Source organism: Cherax quadricarinatus, chromosome 1 (genome assembly GCF_038502225.1).
Source record: "Cherax quadricarinatus isolate ZL_2023a chromosome 1, ASM3850222v1, whole genome shotgun sequence".
Taxonomy (NCBI): domain Eukaryota; kingdom Metazoa; phylum Arthropoda; class Malacostraca; order Decapoda; family Parastacidae; genus Cherax; species Cherax quadricarinatus.
In genome coordinates, this window is record NC_091292.1 from 78,154,522 (window position 1) to 78,174,804 (window position 20,283).

Here is a 20,283-nt window from a genome sequence, read left to right on the forward strand (position 1 = left end):
TGACAGACAGCTTGAGAGAATAGAGAGCACGGCAGACAGCTTGAGAGCATAAGTAGAGAGCATTAGTAGAGAGCATGACAGACAGGTTGAGAGCATAAGTAGAGAGCATGACAGACAGGTTGAGAGCATAAGTAGAGAGCATGACAGCTTGAGAGAATAGAGAGCATGACAGACAGCTTGAGAGCATAAGTAGAGAGCATGACAGCTTGAGAGAATAGAGAGCATGACAGACAGTTTGAGAGCATAAATAGAGAGCATGACATCTTGAGAGCATAACAAACAGCTTTTGGAGAGAGTAAATAGTGATTAAGTGACACAGTTTGAAAGTATAAATTCAGAGCTTGATAGACATAAGACGAGAAAACAAAGAGTGAGATAGATAAGGTTGAGAATAGAATAAATAGAGAATGCGATAAGCCGAGGAGAGAGTAAATAACATGATAGACAACAGGGGAAGATAATCAAAGAGATAAGAGAAAGAATTGAGAGAGAAGATAGCCAGTGACAAGTGCATGAGACGCAGCTTAATGAATACATCAAACAAACTGCAACTGCAAGACGATAATCAAGTCTGCAATGATAAGAACCATCTTGAATTATGGCAACAACAACGTGAAAAGCAGTACTAGTATTTCTGTATTTTATTTCTTACCTGTCTTCAAGTTATGAGAAGCGAAATAAGGGAGGACGTAGGGAGAACAGAGCAAGTCAGCAGGAAATAAAAACTAACAGAGTGCAGGACAAACTCGTATCATTCAGTAGAGTGAAAGTCTCAAGTGCGAGACTCAGAAGTAATGATGTCAGAAGAACTTGCAAAGGTTACAATTATTTACGAAAATGGTTATTGTGTCACTTTGTTGCAGGCGGGGTTCAATGATAAGGCTTCGGAGGCTTCTTACTTTATTTGCGATATCTGGGTACACAGGCAGTGTGTTTGTGCCAATGGCCCGGAGGGGCCATGCCTGCGAGGGAGAGAGGAGTAGGCCTTGCTGACTGTGTGAAGGATTGGCGCCGAGTGAGAGAGAGGTAGGGTGATGCCATTTCAAGTGGCATGCCCACTGAGAGGCTTATAGGTGGCAGCACGAGCATGCGCGAAATATGAACTCAGCTGGCAGACGGCATAGGCTGTCTATGCAGACAGTACAGGCTGTCTGCACAATAATGTTGTCATTGCTACAACAAGAATGTTAGGATGGATAACTAAAGTTTTCAAAAGAGATGCTAAGCCAGTGATACTCTGTAAGTTCCTTGTCTCCAGGCTGGAACACGGCTGTATGCTGCCACTTTCAAGGCAGACAAGACTGCTGAGCTGGAAGACGTATAGAGAAGTTTCACTGCTCGTATACGTTTAATCAGGCGTCTTATTTACTGGAAACACTTAAAGTCCCTTCATCTGCATTTCTTGGAACGTAGACGAGAAAGATACATAATAATTGACAACTGGAAAAGCCTAGAGGGATTGGTCCCAAACCTGAACACTGAAATAACTCCTTAAGGGGAAATATAAACCTCCGGCTGTCTTCAAGAGGGAACTGGATAAATTCCTCAAATCTGTTTCTGACCAGCAGTCTGTGGCTCGTATGTTGTACTTGTGTGGCCAGGAGTAACTGCCTGGTTGATCAGAACCTGATCCACTAGGACTGATTTGAGACCAAACTGCAGGGGCGCTGACCCCAGAAACATTCTTCAGGTATACTGTATATATATATATATATATATATATATATATATATATATATATATATATATATATATATATATATATATATATATATATATATATACAGAAAAAGATTGCAGTCAGCAGGACTCGATATTGCTACTGAGAATGACAAGATTCCCAGGCAGCGCTCTTATCCACTCGGCCACAAATGCCACAAAATAAGCTGGGCAGCCTGGTTCACAAGCCATATTTCTTTCCCAGCCCGTGCAGGTTGGTGAGCCTCAAGCATGGATTCAAGCTATCCATGCTTGAGGCTGACTGACGTGCCCGGGCTGGGAAAGAAACATGGCTTGTGAACCAGGCTGCCCAGCTTATGTGGCATTTGTGGCCGAGTGGATAAGAGCGCTGCCTGGGAATCTTGTCTATCTTAGTAGCAGTATCGAGTCCTGGTGACTGCGATCTTTCTCTGTATATACCTGCTTGTTTCTGCGTGGTGCATTGAGATATATATATATATATATATATATATATATATATATATATATATATATATATATATATATATATATATATGTACTCACCTATTTGTGGTTGCAGGGGTCGAGTCCTAGCTCCTGGCCCCGCCTCTTCACCGGTTGCTACTAGGCCCTCTCTCTCCCCGCTCCATGAGCTTTATCAAACCTCGTCTTAAAACTGTGTGTGTGTGTGTGTGTGTGTGTGTGTGTGTGTGTGTGTGTGTGTGTGTGTGTGTGTGTGTGTGTGTGTGTGTGTGTGTGTGTGTGTGTGTCGTGCCGAATAATGCAGGCGAAAATTTGTGCATGTGATAATTTCGCAAAAATCATTCTGAACCTAACGAAAAAATATTTCATTGTGTTTGTTTATTAAATTATCGTAAACTTATCTAAAATATAATTGGATTATGCTAAATTAAATTGCGCTTCTTATAATAAGGTTAGGTAAGTTTTCTAAGGTTCTTTTGGTACGAAATTATTAATTTTTACATTAACATAAATGAAAAAATATATATTTAAGCGTGTAAGAGAAAATTTTAGAAAGGACTTAATTTTAAATGAGTTCTTGCTTATTGACCAGTTTTACCTGTTCGGCACGACGTATATATTATATATATATATACATATATATATATATATATATATATATATATATATATATATATATATATATATATATATATATATATATATCCATGAGGCAGGCCAAAGTAGCAAGGGTTCGAGTCCTTGGCTAGTCGCAGTGTTGTTATTGATATATATATATATATATATATATATATATATATATATATATATATATATATATATATATATATATATATATATATATATTTACAAACTCACACTGTGACATTGTAAATGGTCCAAGACGGTCGGAAACATTGTCATAAGCTTCTCTCTATGTGCGGGTTATTTGTGTATCGCTCCAGTCATGGTATTGTGCCTTTTTATTCTTTATATTTACACCAGGGAAGTTACGTCAAGAGTGGTATCAGAACAAGCGATTTCAGGTCAGGCAGTTTGATGACGTCAGACCGCGCGTGACGTCAGGCAAGGGGCCGGGACTGCCTCAGGCAAGACACTGGAGAGGAGTGTCAGTAGTGGACTGACAGTGTGAGGGTGTACACGCGTGTGTCTCTCACCTGCTGACTTCTTGCTCACTCTGAACTCTCTGGATCTACCACACGCAACACCGCCAGCGCCAAACCCCTACGAATTAAGGTACACCACTACCGCATTGACATCAGTTTTTACCATAACAGTTTGACAGTGATTTACAGACATGACAGTGATTTATGGACAGTAAATATTGTGTGTGATAGGGCCATGGATGATGCCATCAGCTGTTCGTCGGCGATGGTAGTGTCAGTTATGGTAGTAACACAGGACTTTTAGTAACAATGCAAATTGAATGTTGCCTTGAAGTCAGGTACCCTTGAAGGGCTCTTAAAGAGGTCTTGGCGACTTTTGGGGAGCTCTTGGAGGGCTCTTTTAGGACTCTTGGAGGGCTCTTTTAGGACTCTTGGAGGGCTCTTTTAGGACTCTTGGAGGGCTCTTTTAGGATTCTTGTAGGGCTCTTTTAGGACCCTTGTAGGGCTCTTTTAGGACCCTAGTAGGGCTCTTTTAGGACCCTAGTAGGGCTCTTTTAGGACCCTTGTAGGGCTCTTTTAGGACCCTTGTAGGGCTCTTTTAGGACCCTTGTAGGGCTCTTTTAGGACCCTTGTAGGGCTCTTTTAGGACCCTTGGAGGGCTCTTTTAGGACCCTTGGAGGGCTCTTGTAGTGCCCTTGAAGGACCCTTGGAGGGCTCTTGTAGTGCCCTTGAAGGACCCTTGGAGGGCTCTTGTAGTGCCCTTGAAGGACCCTTGGAGGGCTCTTGTAGTGCCCTTGAAGGACCCTTGGAGGGCTCTTGTAGTGCCCTTGAAGGACCCTTGGAGGGCTCTTGTAGTGCCCTTGAAGGACCCTTGGAGGGCTCTTGTAGTGCCCTTGAAGGACCCTTGGAGGGCTCTTGTAGTGCCCTTGAAGGACCCTTGGAGGGCTCTTGTAGTGCCCTTGAAGGACCCTTGGAGGGCTCTTGTAGTGCCCTTGAAGGACCCTTGGAGGGCTCTTGTAGTGCCCTTGAAGGACCCTTGGAGGGCTCTTGTAGTGCCCTTGAAGGACCCTTGGAGGGCTCTTGTAGTGCCCTTGAAGGACCCTTGGAGGGCTCTTGTAGTGCCCTTGAAGGACCCTTGGAGGGCTCTTGTAGTGCCCTTGAAGGACCCTTGGAGGGCTCTTGTAGTGCCCTTGAAGGACCCTTGGAGGGCTCTTGTAGTGCCCTTGAAGGACCCTTGGAGGGCTCTTGTAGTGCCCTTGAAGGACCCTTGGAGGGCTCTTGTAGTGCCCTTGAAGGACCCTTGGAGGGCTCTTGTAGTGCCCTTGAAGGACCCTTGGAGGGCTCTTGTAGTGCCCTTGAAGGACCCTTGGAGGGCTCTTGTAGTGCCCTTGAAGGACCCTTGGAGGGCTCTTGTAGTGCCCTTGAAGGACCCTTGGAGGGCTCTTGTAGTGCCCTTGAAGGATCCTTGGAGGGCTCTTGAAATGGAACCATCCTGCCCTTGCTGGTACATGAACGAGTTGATTAACAGTTGCACACAGTGCAGAAGCTAGCACGAGGAACGTTCAGGAGACCATCGCCTTCACTCCTGAACCAGGCATCTCCGCTGCCATCTTGATAGGTCAGGCTGCTGGTGCTGGCGCCACGCAGTCCAACGTAAGCAACACAGCCCGGGCTTGTCAACAGTTTGTCAAGTTTCTTCTTGAAGACAGTTTAGCATCTCTCGGTCAGTCCCTCGTCTATGATGGGAGGGTCGGGGACCCTTTATGCTTATCGAGTTATCTTAGTGTTATTGATGTATGCATGTCTTTTCTTGGTGTTATCTTGTATGGTTATCATGTCTTCCATACTGGCAAGGAGTTATATCAGTGTATAGATTTGGAACCATTTCCTTAGGTAGTACGATTTGATGTATTTTTTGGCGATCACAGTAATTTAGGTATTCGAATTTAGGCAGTGAAAGTTGTGTGGGCATTCTCCAGAGCTTCAATTTCGCCTGTCTAGAGTGTCTTAGTCTAGACTCCAGAGAGAGTACCAGTGTTTAACATCAGCTACTCGGCAACCCTGTGTGTTGAAGGCTTCACCATTATTACTATCAGTGGCTTGGCAACCCTGTGTGTTGAAGGCTTCACCATCATTGTTGCTATCAGTGGCTTGGCAGCCCTGTGTTGAAGACTTCACCATCAATGTTGCTATCAGTGGCTTGGCAGCCCTGTGTGTTGAAGGCTTCACCATCATTGTTGCTATCAGTGGCTTGGCAGCCCTGTGTGTTGAAGACTTCACCATCAGTGTTACTATCAGTGGCTTGGCAGCCCTGTGTATTGAAGGCTTCACCATCATTGTTACTATCAGTGGCTTGGCAGCCCTGTGTGTTGATGGCTTCACCATCATTGTTACTATCAGTGGCTCGGCAGCCCTGTGTTGAAGACTTCACCATCAATGTTACTATCAGTGGCTTGGCAGCCCTGTGTTGAAGACTTCACCATCAATGTTACTATCAGTGGCTTGGCAGCCCTGTGTTGAAGACTTCACCATCAATGTTACTATCAGTGGTTTGGCAGCAATGTGTGTTGAAGGCTTCACCATCATTGTTACTATCAGTGGTTTGGCAGCCCTGTGTGTTGATGGCTTCACCATCAATGCTACTATCAGTGGCTTGGCAGCCCTGCGTGTTGAAGGCTTCACCATCATTGTTACTATCAGTGGCTTGGCAGCCCTGTGTTGAAGACTTCACCATCAATGTTACTATCAGTGGCTTGGCAGCCCTGTGTGTTGAAGACTTCACCATCAATGTTACTATCAGTGGCTTGGCAGCCCTGTGTGTTGAAGACTTCACCATCAATGTTACTATCAGTGGCTTGGCAGCCCTGTGTGTTGAAGACTTCACCATCAATGTTACTATCAGTGGCTTGGCAGCCCTGTGTGTTGAAGACTTCACCATCAATGTTACTATCAGTGGCTTGGCAGCCCTGTGTGTTGAAGACTTCACCATCAATGTTACTATCAGTGGCTTGGCAGCAATGTGTGTTGATGGCTTCACCATCAATGCTACTATCAGTGGCTTGGCAGCCCTGCGTGTTGAAGGCTTCACCATCATTGTTACTTTCAGTGTCTTGGCAGCCCTGTGTTGACTTCATCATCAATGTTACTATCAGTGGCTTGGCAGCCCTGTGTTGAAGGCTTCACCATCATTGTTACTATCAGTGGCTTGGCAGCCCTGTGTTGAAGGCTTCACCATCATTGTTACTATCAGTGGCTTGGCAGCCCTGTGTTGAAGGCTTCACCATCATTGTTACTATCAGTGGCTTGGCAGCCCTGCGTATTGAAGGCTTCACCATCATTGTTACTATCAGTGGCTTGGCAGCCCTGTGTTGAAGGCTTCACCATCATTGTTACTATCAGTGGCTTGGCAGCCCTGTGTTGAAGGCTTCACCATCATTGTTACTATCAGTGGCTTGGCAGCCCTGTGTTGAAGGCTTCACCATCATTGTTACTATCAGTGGCTTGGCAGCCCTGCGTATTGAAGGCTTCACCATCATTGTTACTATCAGTGGCTTGGCAGCCCTGTGTTGAAGGCTTCACCATCATTGTTACTATCAGTGGCTTGGCAGCCCTGTGTTGAAGGCTTCACCATCATTGTTACTATCAGTGGCTTGGCAGCCCTGTGTTGAAGGCTTCACCATCATTGTTACTATCAGTGGCTTGGCAGCCCTGCGTATTGAAGGCTTCACCATCATTGTTACTATCAGTGGCTTGGCAGCCCTGTGTTGAAGGCTTCACCATCATTGTTACTATCAGTGGCTTGGCAGCCCTGCGTATTGAAGGCTTCACCATCATTGTTACTATCAGTGGCTTGGCAGCCCTGCGTATTGAAGGCTTCACCATCATTGTTACTATCAGTGGCTTGGCAGCCCTGTGTTGAAGGCTTCACCATCATTGTTACTATCAGTGGCTTGGCAGCCCTGTGTTGAAGGCTTCACCATCATTGTTACTATCAGTGGCTTGGCAGCCCTGTGTTGAAGGCTTCACCATCATTGTTACTATCAGTGGCTTTGCAGCCCTGTGTTGAAGGCTTCACCATCATTGTTACTATCAGTGGCTTGGCAGCCCTGCGTATTGAAGGCTTCACCATCATTGTTACTATCAGTGGCTTGGCAGCCCTGCGTATTGAAGGCTTCACCATCATTGTTACTATCAGTGGCTTGGCAGCCCTGTGTTGAAGGCTTCACCATCATTGTTACTATCAGTGGCTTGGCAGCCCTGTGTTGAAGGCTTCACCATCATTGTTACTATCAGTGGCTTGGCAGCCCTGTGTTGAAGGCTTCACCATCATTGTTACTATCAGTGGCTTGGCAGCCCTGCGTATTGAAGGCTTCACCATCATTGTTACTATCAGTGGCTTGGCAGCCCTGCGTATTGAAGGCTTCACCATCATTGTTACTATCAGTGGCTTGGCAGCCCTGTGTTGAAGGCTTCACCACCATTGTTACTATCAGTGGCTTGGCAGCCCTGTGTTGAAGGCTTCACCACCATTGTTACTATTAACTTCGCTACTTTTCACTTCCCTTACATCGGAAGGTTTGGTTGTCTTTTATTCGCTTCCTGTTGTTCAGGTCGGCTTGGAGAGTTGCTGTGACCTTGGTTCAGGTCGGCTTGGAGAGTTGCTGTGACCTTGGTTCAGGTCGGCTTGGAGAGTTGCTGTGACCTTGGTTCAGGTCGGCTTGGAGAGTTGCTGTGACCTTGGTTCAGGTCGGCTTGGAGAGTTGCTGTGGCCTGGGTTCAGGTCGGCTTGGAGAGTTGCTGTGGCCTGGGTTCAGGTCGGCTTGGAGAGTTGCTGTGGCCTGGGTTCAGGTCGGCTTGGAGAGTTGCTGTGGCCTGGGTTCAGGTCGGCTTGGAGAGTTGCTGTGGCCTGGGTTCAGGTCGGCTTGGAGAGTTGCTGTGGCCTGGGTTCAGGTCGGCTTGGAGAGTTGCTGTGACCTGGGTTCAGGTCGGCTTGGAGAGTTGCTGTGACCTGGGTTCAGGTCGGCTGGGAGAGTTGCTGTGACCTGGGTTCAGGTCGGCTTGGAGAGTTGCTGTGGCCTGGGTTCAGGTGGGCTTGGAGAGTTGCTGTGACCTGGGTTCAGGTGGGCTTGGAGAGTTGCTGTGACCTGGGTTCAGGTGGGCTTGGAGAGTTGCTGTGACCTGGGTTCAGGTGGGCTTGGAGAGTTGCTGTGACCTGGGTTCAGGTGGGCTTGGAGAGTTGCTGTGACCTGGGTTCAGGTCGGCTTGGAGAGTTGCTGTGGCCTGGGTTCAGGTCGGCTTGGAGAGTTGCTGTGATCTGGGTTCAGGTCGGCTTGGAGAGTTGCTGTGATCTGGGTTCAGGTCGGCTTGGAGAGTTGCTGTGACCTGGGTTCAGGTCGGCTTGGAGAGTTGCTGTGACCTGGGTTCAGGTCGGCTTGGAGAGTTGCTGTGACCTGGGTTCAGGTGGGCTTGGAGAGTTGCTGTGACCTGGGTTCAGGTGGGCTTGGAGAGTTGCTGTGACCTGGGTTCAGGTCGGCTTGGAGAGTTGCTGTGACCTGGGTTCAGGTGGGCTTGGAGAGTTGCTGTGACCTGGGTTCATTGGAGAGTTGCTGTACCTTTCAGGTGGGCTTGGAGAGTTGCTGTGACCTGGGTTCAGGTCGGCTTGGAGAGTTGCTGTGACCTGGGTTCAGGTGGGCTTGGAGAGTTGCTGTGACCTGGGTTCAGGTCGGCTTGGAGAGTTGCTGTGACCTGGGTTCAGGTGGGCTTGGAGAGTTGCTGTGACCTGGGTTCAGGTCGGCTTTGGAGAGTTGCTGTGACCTGGATGGATACCGTTTTCATAATATTTATTTGCAGCGAATCATACTTTAAACAATACAGTGAATGACACTGCGAATGATACGTTAAATTGCACTGTGAATGATAGTGAATGACGCTGTGAATGTTACAGTGAATGACACTGCGAATGATGCAGTAAATAACACTGAATGATAGTGAATGATACTGCGAATGATACGGTAAATGACATTGTGAACAATACAGTAAATAACAGTGCGAATGATACGGTAAATGACACTGCGAATGATACGGTAAATGACACTGCGAATGATAGTGAATGACACTGTGAATGATAGTGAATGATAGTGAATGATACGGTAAGTGACACTGCGAATGATAATGACACTGTGAATGATAGTGAATGACACCGTGAATGATAGTGAATGACACCGTGAATGATAGTGAATGACACCGTGAATGATAGTGAATGACGCTGTGAATGATAGTGAATGACGCTGTGAATGATAGTGAATGACACTGAATGATACAGTGAATGGCACTGAATGATAGTGAATGACACTGTGAATGATAGTGAATAACAGTGAATGATAGTGAATGACACTGTGAATGATAGTGAATAACAGTGAATGATAGTGAATGACACTGTGAATGATAGTGAATGACACTGTGAATGATAGTGAATAACAGTGAATGATAGTGAATGACACTGATAATACCCCTCAAGGGAGGTTCCTTGACGCTGATGAAAGGCTCTTGATCTAGGGAATTTGATCTGTGCTGCTGTTCCCTGAATTAAGCCTGAATGCCTTCCATTGCCCCGACAGGCACTGTAATATCCTACGGGTTTAGCACTCCCAATGATTATAATTTTGAATGGTATCAATGAATGATACAGTAAATGACGCTGGGAATGATACAGTAAATGACGCTGGGAATGATACAGTAATTGACGCTGGGAATGATACAGTAAATGACGCTGGGAATGATACAGTAATTGACGCTGGGAATGATACAGTAATTGACGCTGGGAATGATACAGTAATTGACGCTGGGAATGATACAGTAATTGACGCTGGGAATGATACAGTAAATGACGCTGGGAGTGATACAGTAAATGACGCTGGGAGTGATACAGTAATTGACGCTGGGAATGATACAGTAATTGACGCTGGGAATGATACAGTAATTGACGCTGGGAATGATACAGTAAATGACGCTGGGAATGATACAGTAAATGACGCTGGGAATGATACAGTAAATGACGCTGGGAATGATACAGTAAATGACGCTGGGAATGATACAGTAAATGACGCTGGGAATGATACAGTAAATGACGCTGGGAATGATACAGTAAATGACGCTGGGAATGATACAGTAAATGACGCTGGGAATGATACAGTAAATGACGCTGGGAATGACAGTAAATGACGCTGGGAATGACAGTAAATGACGCTGGGAATGACAGTAAATGACGCTGGGAATGATACAGTAAATGACGCTGGGAATGATACAGTAAATGACGCTGGGAATGATACAGTAAATGACGCTGGGAATGATACAGTAAATGACGCTGGGAATGATACAGTAAATGACGCTGGGAATGATAGTTCCATAAATTATTATCGTCTGTGTCAGTTATGAAAATTAGGAAAAAAAATTGGATGACGCATTGCTAATTTAGGAACGAAATTTTTTACTCTGGGGAGTCTGGTTTTTACTATGGGGGATCCGGTTTTTACTGTGAGGGATCCGGTTTTTACTGTGAGGGATCCGGTTTTTACTGTGAGGGATCCGGTTTTTACTGTGAGGGATCCGGTTTTTACTGTGAGGGGTCTGGTTTTTACTGTGAGGGGTCTGGTTTTTACTGTGAGGGCTCTGGTTTTTACTGTTGGGGGTCTGGTTTTTACTGTGGGGGGTCTGGTTTTTACTGTGAGGGATCCGGTTTTTACTGTGAGGGATCCGGTTTTTACTGTGAGGGATCCGGTTTTTACTGTGAGGGATCCGGTTTTTACTGTGAGGGGTCTGGTTTTTACTGTGAGGGGTCTGGTTTTTTCTGTGAGGGGTCTGGTTTTTACTGTGAGGGGTCTGGTTTTTACTGTGGGGGGTCTGGTTTTTACTGTGGGGGATCCGGTTTTTACTGTGAGGGGTCTGGTTTTTACTGTGAGGGGTCTGGTTTTTACTGTGAGGGGTCTGGTTTTTACTGTGAGGGGTCTGGTTTTTACTGTGAGGGGTCTGGTTTTTACTGTGGGGGGGGTCTGGTTTTTACTGTGAGGGGTCTGGTTTTTACTGTGGCGGATCCGGTTTTTACTGTGAGGGGTCTGGTTTTTACTGTGTGGGATCTGGTTTTTACTGTGAGGGGTCTGGTTTTTACTGTGGGGGATCCGGTTTTTACTGTGAGGGGTCTGGTTTTTACTGTGAGGGGTCTGGTGTTTACTGTGAGGGGTCTGGTTTTTACTGTGAGGGGTCTGGTTTTTACTGAGTCACTGGTTTTCACTTTTTTTGTGTTTTTTAGCATTGCGTCAGTGTGTGGTTGTGTAGTAACCTATTTGCTGCTGGGTCATGGGGTGACCAGTTCGATCCCGGTGCTTGGTTCATCCCTCTTTGTACAGTGGCCGGTATACTAGAGCTGCCACTAACAATGAGACACAGCACAGTGCCTCAAACAGTTCACGACTCAATACCGTGCCGGGTACAGTTCACACCTAACCCCCCACAATGCAGTTGCAGCCACAATTCACAGCTAACCTGCAATATCGTGGCTGCAACAATTCACAGTACCTTGGCAGCAACAATTTACAACTGACCCACAATTAAGAGATGAAGCTTTCGACGTTTCGGTCTTTCCTCAGACCATCACTCCTAACTCGATAGTGGTCCTGGACCTATCGACCGAAAGCTAGTCAGCAGTGAGTGGTCTAGTGAGATCAAAGCAGTGAGTGGGCGGTGTCACTATCAGTGTATAGATAATGGAATAGTTACTTATCTTTAGAGTGTGGCAGTAGTTACGTATCTTTAGACTGTACGGTAGTTACCTATCCTCAGAAGATGATAGGACATTTATCTATTTTGTAAAGAGGATAGGGTGGGATAGTTACTTGTCCTCAGATGATGGAATAGTTGCCTACTTTCACAAGATTAAATTTATTTCAGATTATATTTATTCACTCCCAGTGAATTGTGGAATTTTGTGAATTGTAGGAGGGATAATTCTGTCAGTTATTGCAGTTACGGTGTTATGACCGGATCAGTCACCCTCACGATTGCCTTTCCTAGTTACCAGTTATAACACTGTCAGTTAGCCCTCATGGCACGATGCCAGAGTTTGAAAGTCAGTCAATACAGTAAAGTTAGTGTGATGTCTTCTTTCTCTCGTCGCGAGATGAGATTTCCGGTCGCCGCCTTCACAGTTCATGATCCGAGTCAGGTCTTGCAGAATCCCAGATGTCAGGTGAGGCTGTGAGATCAGAGGCCAACAGCAGCAACAACAGCAGCAACAGTCAAAGTGTAGCAACAGCAGCAACTTCCCATGCATCATCCGAGGCATCATACTAGCGCAGAACGCCAGAGTCCAACATTATCCTGTTCTTCATATGAGGGGGGAACACCGAGGTGCAGCATCATCCCAGGTATCATAGGGTGGAACACCAAGGTCCAGCATCATCCCAGGTATCATTGGGGGGAACACCAAGGTCCAGCATCATCCCAGGTATCATAGGGTGGAACACCAAGGTCCAGCATCATCCCAGGTATCATTGGGGGGAACACCAAGGTCCAGCATCATCCCAGGTATCAGTGGGGGGAACACCAAGGTCCAGCATCATCCCAGGTATCATTGGGGGGAACACCAAGGTCCAGCATCATCCCAGGTATCATTGGGGGGAACACCAAGGTCCAGCATCATCCCAGGTATCATAGGGCGGAACACCAAGGTCCAGCATCATCCCAGGTATTATAGGACGGAACACCAAGGTCCAGCATCATCCCAGGTATCATAGGGTGGAACACCAAGGTCCAGCATCATCCCAGGTATCATAGGGGGGGAACACCAAGGTCCAGCATCATCCCAGGTATCATAGGGCGGAACACCAAGGTCCAGCATCATCCCAGGTATTATATGACGGAACACCACGGTGCAGCATCATCCCAGGAATCTTCAGAATGTATACCACCAAAGTTCATCATCATCCTAGGCATCATCAAAGGGCGAAACATCAAGGTGCAGCCCCCAGTGATCCTGTTATTATTTCAGACCCGCACATTCCACCTTTACCCTTTTTTAAATTATATTCAAACTTTTTTCAACCCAGAGACTTAAAATAGATGCACCAGTGAAAAATAACTGTATATATAACCAACACATTCCTACATCACGATGTTTCTTATCTATTAGCAATGTTTCTTATCTATTAGTAATTTTTTTTATCTATTAGCAATGTGGTGGTATTGCCTACATTGCAATGTTTACACTCAGCTTAGGAGATAAGGGCAGACAGTAAGGGCTAACATGGGGTGTACCGAACATTACGTTGAATGGCGTCACACATCACAATATTACGTACCAGTTACGTGGATGATAGGGGTAGTAATTTTGAGAGTAATGTATTTCACAAGGCCAGCAGCAGCAGTCTGGTGGACCGGACAAGCAAATAGTGGCATTTACTAAGACATTTCGCCTGACTGATAAAAGTCCCTGGTGGATCAAACACCATCTTAGTAAATGAAATAAACCTCGTATTGTGTCTTAAACTCGTATCCATTCAAATTTTCTATTTACCTGAAAGTTATCCTCACTGAATACATTGTTGTTGTCAGTGGTTCTGTGAAGACTTGGTGTATATCATCTTGAAGACTTCTGTCGTCAGTGGATGTTACTCTCGTATAGATTCTAGTATCGTCTGCAAACTAGAGATGTATCGGATATCAGCATCCGCGGAACATTCGCACAATTTCTTACATCCACATCTTATTGTAATCAGATATCCGCATATGCATCCGCAGGATAAATAAGACATCCTCATACACACTCTCATCCGCGGAAATCTAAATTTTCACATCCGATACATCCCTACTGCAAACGATGATACGATTTATATCTCTGTCGGATATAATGAAGAAAGAGAAGAGGGGTAAGTACTGTCGTGGGCAACAGTTTTTTTCACTGTGGCAGCTACTAATTTCACTCTCTTCACTCCTTTTTTGTGTGTGCTTTTACTCCATGGGTACACTTAGCGCATGCTCTGGCAGACGCTATGTACCATACACTACGTGTACAAAGATTCTGATAATGCGGGACGTCAGCGCTATCGGCCTGTTAATTTTTGCGATTGCTTTGCTGCCACCTGTGGAGTGTAGTAGTTTTCAAGACAGATGATTCATGTGTCCGAGACCCTCCACTGAATATTCAAGATCTGAGATACTGGTTCTTGCCGTTCTTGATGAATATGAAGTAAATAGTAATTTTTAATCGGTGGATAGTAATAATATTGGTGGATAGTAATAGTATTGAATAGTAATATTTTTTTCTAAGGATGGTAGTATTTCTCTGCAGATAGTAACTTTCCACTATTGTTGTTGATAAATATTTAAGTATTTTGAGAAATGTCGCTTCAAATATTCTGTAACAGCCAGTTTAATTAAACTACCATACAAGTATCATACACGTATCTCTACAACAGTTTAATTAAACTACCATACAAGTATCATACACGTCTCTCTACAACAGTTTAATATCCGAGAGGGTATCTGTGACGATGAAAATTTCTTGAAACTAACACGGACCGCAGTAGGAAAGTAACGTCTCGACTCTGAACCCCTGAAAGGACGTTCCCACTGTGAACGTTCTTGATGTGATGAGTGGCACCTTAGTCAGTACTTCTTGTTAGACTCGGTCAGAGCCAACCTGTCACGTTTTGTTGAACGAGACACGTGCAATACCTGTGTATATTCAATCCGACACTCAGGTGTTGCACATGTCTCTTATTCGTCAAGTTGTCGGTATTGCGTACTGTTTAATGCCTTATTTGTTCTTAAGGCGGACTCCGCACGCATGCGCAAATGTAGAACGTATCGCGGTGTCTTTCCGTTGCGCCACAGGATGTGGCGAAAGCTTCCTCATTCGATGAATTAGTTTCTGCTTAGAAGCCATTTTCCAGGCGCTGGTGATGGGGGCTCCCCACGAGTTTAACGCTTCCTTCCAAGTGTTAAAACACTCCGGAAGTGACTGTAGAGGATATCCTGTTGTCTTGTGTGAGAGTACGCCCCTATCAAGAGTTGACCCCCCATTAAGAGTACCCCCATCAAAGGGTCGACCTCCCATCAAGAGTCTACCCATCAAACGACTCAGAGCCGAGTTACTACTGACTACCACTTTCTATTTAAATTGGCATGAATCCATTTGCGTGTGGGCGCTAAACCCACGACAAAATCTCCCCAGAGCTTCAGTGATAGCGGGGAGAGAGCTCTCTGTTACTCGCCTCATTTCACTGTCTCCTCCCCCCCCCCTCACTCCACTAGTCTATACACCTACTCTCCTCAATACCGGCTCTTTTGTTCCTTCCGCGAGCTCCATAATACCAGCTCTATTACTTCCAGGACTTCATAACACCAGCGCATTTATTACTTCCAGAACTCCATAATACCAGCTCCTCTTACTTCCTGGAACTCCACAATACCAGCTCCTCTTACTTCCTGGAACTCCATAATACCAATTCCTCCATTACTTCCACGGGCTCCTTAATACCTGCTCGTTTATTCTTCCCACGACCTCCCACAATACAAGTGCTTTATTGGTTTCACGACCTCCCACAGTTCCTACAACTTTATTTTGTCCTACGAACTCCCACAGTTCCAGCTTTATTCCTTTTGTCATCTCAATTCCAGACTTCTGTTATCTTCATAATATGAATGAGCTTTAAAGCAAACCGCTCGTGTTGGGAGATAACCAAGATAACAGCAACTCTTTGATTGCCATGGAGTTATTAACAATAAGGGATTATATTGATGTGGAGAAAGAGTATAAAGACCCAGCATGCGAAACAAGCTTTTATTGGGACTACATTTCGCTCAGGTAAAGCGAAATGTACCATCAATAAAAGCTTTTACATATTATATATGTATATATTGTGCCGAATTGGTAAAATTGGTCATATAGCAAGAACTCGTTTAAAAGTAAGTTCTTTCTAACTATGTTCTCTTATACGTTTAAAGATGTATATTTTTTTAATTAATGTTAATGTAAAAATTAACAATTTTGTCCCAGAAGAACCTTGGAAAACTTACCTAACATTATAACAAGAGCAATTTAATTTAGAATCATCCAACTAAATATATTTTAGACAAGTTTACAGTAATTTTAATAATAAATTCAATGAAATATATTTTTTTTGTTAGGTTCAGAATGATTTTTGCGAAATTATTGCATGCACAAATTTTCGCTTGCCTTATTCGGCAAGATGAGCATTGCTATTTTTTAACACACACACACACACACACACACACACACACACACACACACACACACACACACTATAGTGACATATATATGTCACTAGATATAATTGAAGACTCTTCGATGGGTCACTGTCAACGCCTGTCAAGACTCGTAGCACGAATTTTTCAAAAAATGCAACACTGAAATCTTCCCTGCTTAGGTCTTCCCTCGAATTCAATATCTTCGTCTCCAAGACTCAGATTTAGCCTGACAATTCAATCGGTTACCTTGCGGTTCAGTGTGTCACTGGAATCAGGAGGTGAGAGTGCCTGGAATCTGCTACCGTCCAGGTCTCAGACACCAAACAAGAGTGTGGTGCCTTCACAGTTGCAAAAATCACTTTCCTACACCACTCTGCAACACTACATTTCTCGGAATGGTATCTCGTACAGATATTCAGGATTACAAAGACTGCAAACAGCGTTATCGTTTGAGACTCGCCAGAACAGTGTATAAGCCGCACATACTACGACATTGCAGAGCCAATGCTCCTTCGGGAGCCAGAGACAGGTCATCACAAGACCCGTGCCAGGACCCCCGTCCAGGCGATCATTTTGCAATACTGGACCACTGATGCAGGTCTCTGCATCTCTCTGACAGTTAAGATGTAAATGATGGTGAATCCCTTTCATTCTGTTTTGGGCCTCCCTTAGTTGGTGGAATTAAATTGGTATAGAGCAAAACGCAGACAAATGTCTGCGTTTTGCCCACAGATTGTATTTTTCCTTTACACGTATTTACAAGTTGAGAGTTATCGCAGCTCAACTCATTTATAATAGGTTAAGAGCTCTTATCATAGCTCAACTCGTTTCAAAGTTCTGCCCAAAAGTATACTACCACCACCCCTCTCATGATACCACCCACAACAGTCTACTAACACCCAGGTAGGTACTTACTGCCAGGTGAAGAAGGGAGGTAACAAGTGTCAAGAGACCAGCCCGGCGCCCTTCCCACTCGTGCTCAGGATCGATCCCGGGTCCCTCATTTGCGAACCGAGGTGCCACTAAATGTTTCAGTGTCGAATTGAAAGACAGGCTTTAGGAAGGGGGGGGGAGCCACCGGGAAAACTTTTCCAGATTTTTTTCCCTGTTTCGCGGGAACGCGCAGCTTGTGACGTCCGAAATTTGAGGACTTTTTCAGTTACTCTCGTGATGTAAGAACTCTGAAAGCTGAATTTCACACGTGGCTGGGGATTCCAGCGTCCCTACCAGGTACCAAGTGTCCTTGTCACGCACCGAGTGTCCTTGCTACGTACCAAGTGTCCTTGCCACGTACGATGGCTTGGATTTATTATTAGTGAAAAAAAATTGACAATTTTCAAATCTCTGCTCCTGCACACACATTTGTATTAATTTTTATTGGTAGTGTTATAGATTTTGTTGGTTGTTACCATTTCCCGGGTCTAATTGTTGTTAAAGATTCGCCGGTATTCTCCCGGCCCGGGCCTTTTCCAAGTGGTGGCCCGGCACTGGCTCCCTGTCTAGGGAGTGTCTGAGACCTAAGTCTTCCATGGGAGGAGGGACAAGCACCCCCTCATCTTGTGAGCTACAAGCTCGGGCTCAGGCACCAACCCTGCCCTAGAAAGGCTGGGCATGGTGTCGATCGTACTCCTCATCTCCGGGACCAACTGTCCCCAGGCCTAGCCATATTCCCCGCCCTCACGGGGCTCGTAGGGAGAAGCTAGGCCTCTCTGGTCTGCCAGCCCCGCCCCAAGGGGGCTATTGACAGTCTTGTGAGCTGAAAGCTCTGGCTCAGGCACCTACCCTGCCCTAGAAGGGCTGGGCATGGTGTCAATGCTCCCGCTGGACCTTGTGTGACTCCGGGTCTAATTAATGAGACATTTTCACTTCCAGCTTCTGGTGACAGTGGCTTTCTGCCAAGGGATATAAGCAATGCTGATGTTACGAGGTTAAGAGTCATGAGACACATGCGAGTTTAGCGCATGCCTTTGCACATCATAATAATAATAATAGCGTGCTGAAAATTTCCAGCCAAGACAGGACTCGCAGCAATGGTTTCAAGTTGGAAAAATTCAGATTCAGGAAGGATATAGGAAAGCACTGGTTTGGTAATAGAGTTGTGGATGAGTGGAACAAACTCCCGAGTACAGTTATTGAGGCTAAAACGTTGTGTAGTTTTAAAAATAGGTTAGATAAATGCATGAGTGGGTGTGGGTGGGTGTGAGTTGGACCTGACTAGCTTGTGCTGCTGGGTCTGGTGCCGTGCTCCTTCCTTGAGTGGAGGTGACCAGACTGGGTGGGTCATTGGGCTAATCCGGGGGGGGGGACATGGACCTGCTCCGCATGGGTCAGTAGACTTGTTGCAGTGTTCCTTCCTCCTTATGTTCTTAATAATAATAATGGACTACTGACTTCCACATTTGTCAGATCAGTCAGGTTTTAATGGCTATGATGACCTGTTGGCCGTTAGCACCTGCTTGACTGACTTCTTGACTTGACTGACAGTCAGACAAGGCCGGGCAGAGAGAGCTGGAAGGTTAGGTTAGGTAAGGTTCGTCAAGAAACAGGATAAGTGTTTTCTGACGCGGGTCTGTCATATATGATGATCCACCACCAGAACTTTTGGTCGTCTGAACGAGGCCTTCCGCTGGCTTACCCTGGAAACCAGTCAGAGGTATGCCACGGGTACGTGGGTATGGCTGTTAGGTAAGACACATATGCAACAGTTAGGTATCTTTATTGTGAAACGTTTCGCCTACACAGTAGGCTTCTTCAGTCAAGTACAGAAAAGTTGATAGAAGCAGAAGATACTTGAAGACGATGTAATCAGTCCATCACCCTTAAAGTTTTGAGGTGGTCAAGGGGAGCACTGCAAGAGAGCTAGAAACCCACAGAGGGAGAGCAAGCGCACCGAGGTGCGTGAAAGGGGAAGTGGTGAAATAAAATAAAGAAGGAACAGAAACACGAGACAGGAGCCAGAGTGAAGGTTGCACATCGAGGGTAGGAAGAACAGCAGTCTCGAAGTATTCCATGTAAAGATTAGCAAGGACAGGAGAGAGAGGAGAGCCCATAGCGACACCGAAGGTTTGGGAATAATATTTCCCTTGGAAGGAAAAGGAGTTAGAGTCCACACAGAGGCGGATCAGATCAAGAAAGACATCAGTGGGGATAGGGAGATGAAGAAACCCTTCATGGGCCTTCTCTCTAAGGAAATCAAGGACATCATCAAGAGGGACATTGGTGAAGAGGGACTCAACGTCAAGACTAAGCATCTTACAGGTTGGGAGAGAGCGAACCCGTTCAATGAAATCTTGAGAGTGACGGAGGTGGGCTGGAGAAAAAGTACCAAGAAAGGGAGTGAGGGTTTTGGCCAGCCAAGAAGCAAGAGAATAAGAGACAGAACCTCTAGAGGATATGATAGGACGAAGAGGAATATCAGGTTTATGAGTTTTGGGAAGGCCATAGAAATAGGGAAGAGAGGGACAGATGACACGAAACCGTTGAACAAGGTCAAAGTCAGGAGGACAGAGGTCGGAGAGAGTCCTTAGTTTTTTGTTGAAAGTTCTCTTGATGCGATCAAGAGGGTTGGAAACGAGAGGAGTGTAGGTGCGTGAGTCAGAGAGCAAGACATCAGCTTTACGGAGGTAATCCTCGCGATCAAGGATAACTACCGAATTACCTTTGTCAGAAGATAGTATGACAATGTTAGTGTTAGATTTAAGAGAAGAAAGGGCAAGTTGGTAACGGCGTGGAAGGTGGTGATTCTTGGAAA

The 20,283-nt window shown here is 45.4% G+C and overlaps 1 protein-coding gene across 2 annotated transcripts in view; it reads left to right on the forward strand.

Moving 5' to 3' along the window:
* The window catches only part of LOC138852415 (uncharacterized), a 738,964-nt gene that overhangs the window by 595,850 nt on the left and 122,831 nt on the right, over window positions 1-20,283 (forward strand). Inside the window, exon 1 of one of the 2 annotated variants that reach the window (XM_070083006.1) lies at window positions 3,258-3,399. The exons of the other annotated variant lie outside the window; for it this stretch is intronic. The gene's annotated coding sequence lies outside the window, so the exon portion shown is untranslated. Of the gene's footprint in view, window positions 1-3,257; window positions 3,400-20,283 lie in introns of those variants that run through there. 2 annotated transcript variants of the gene reach the window in all.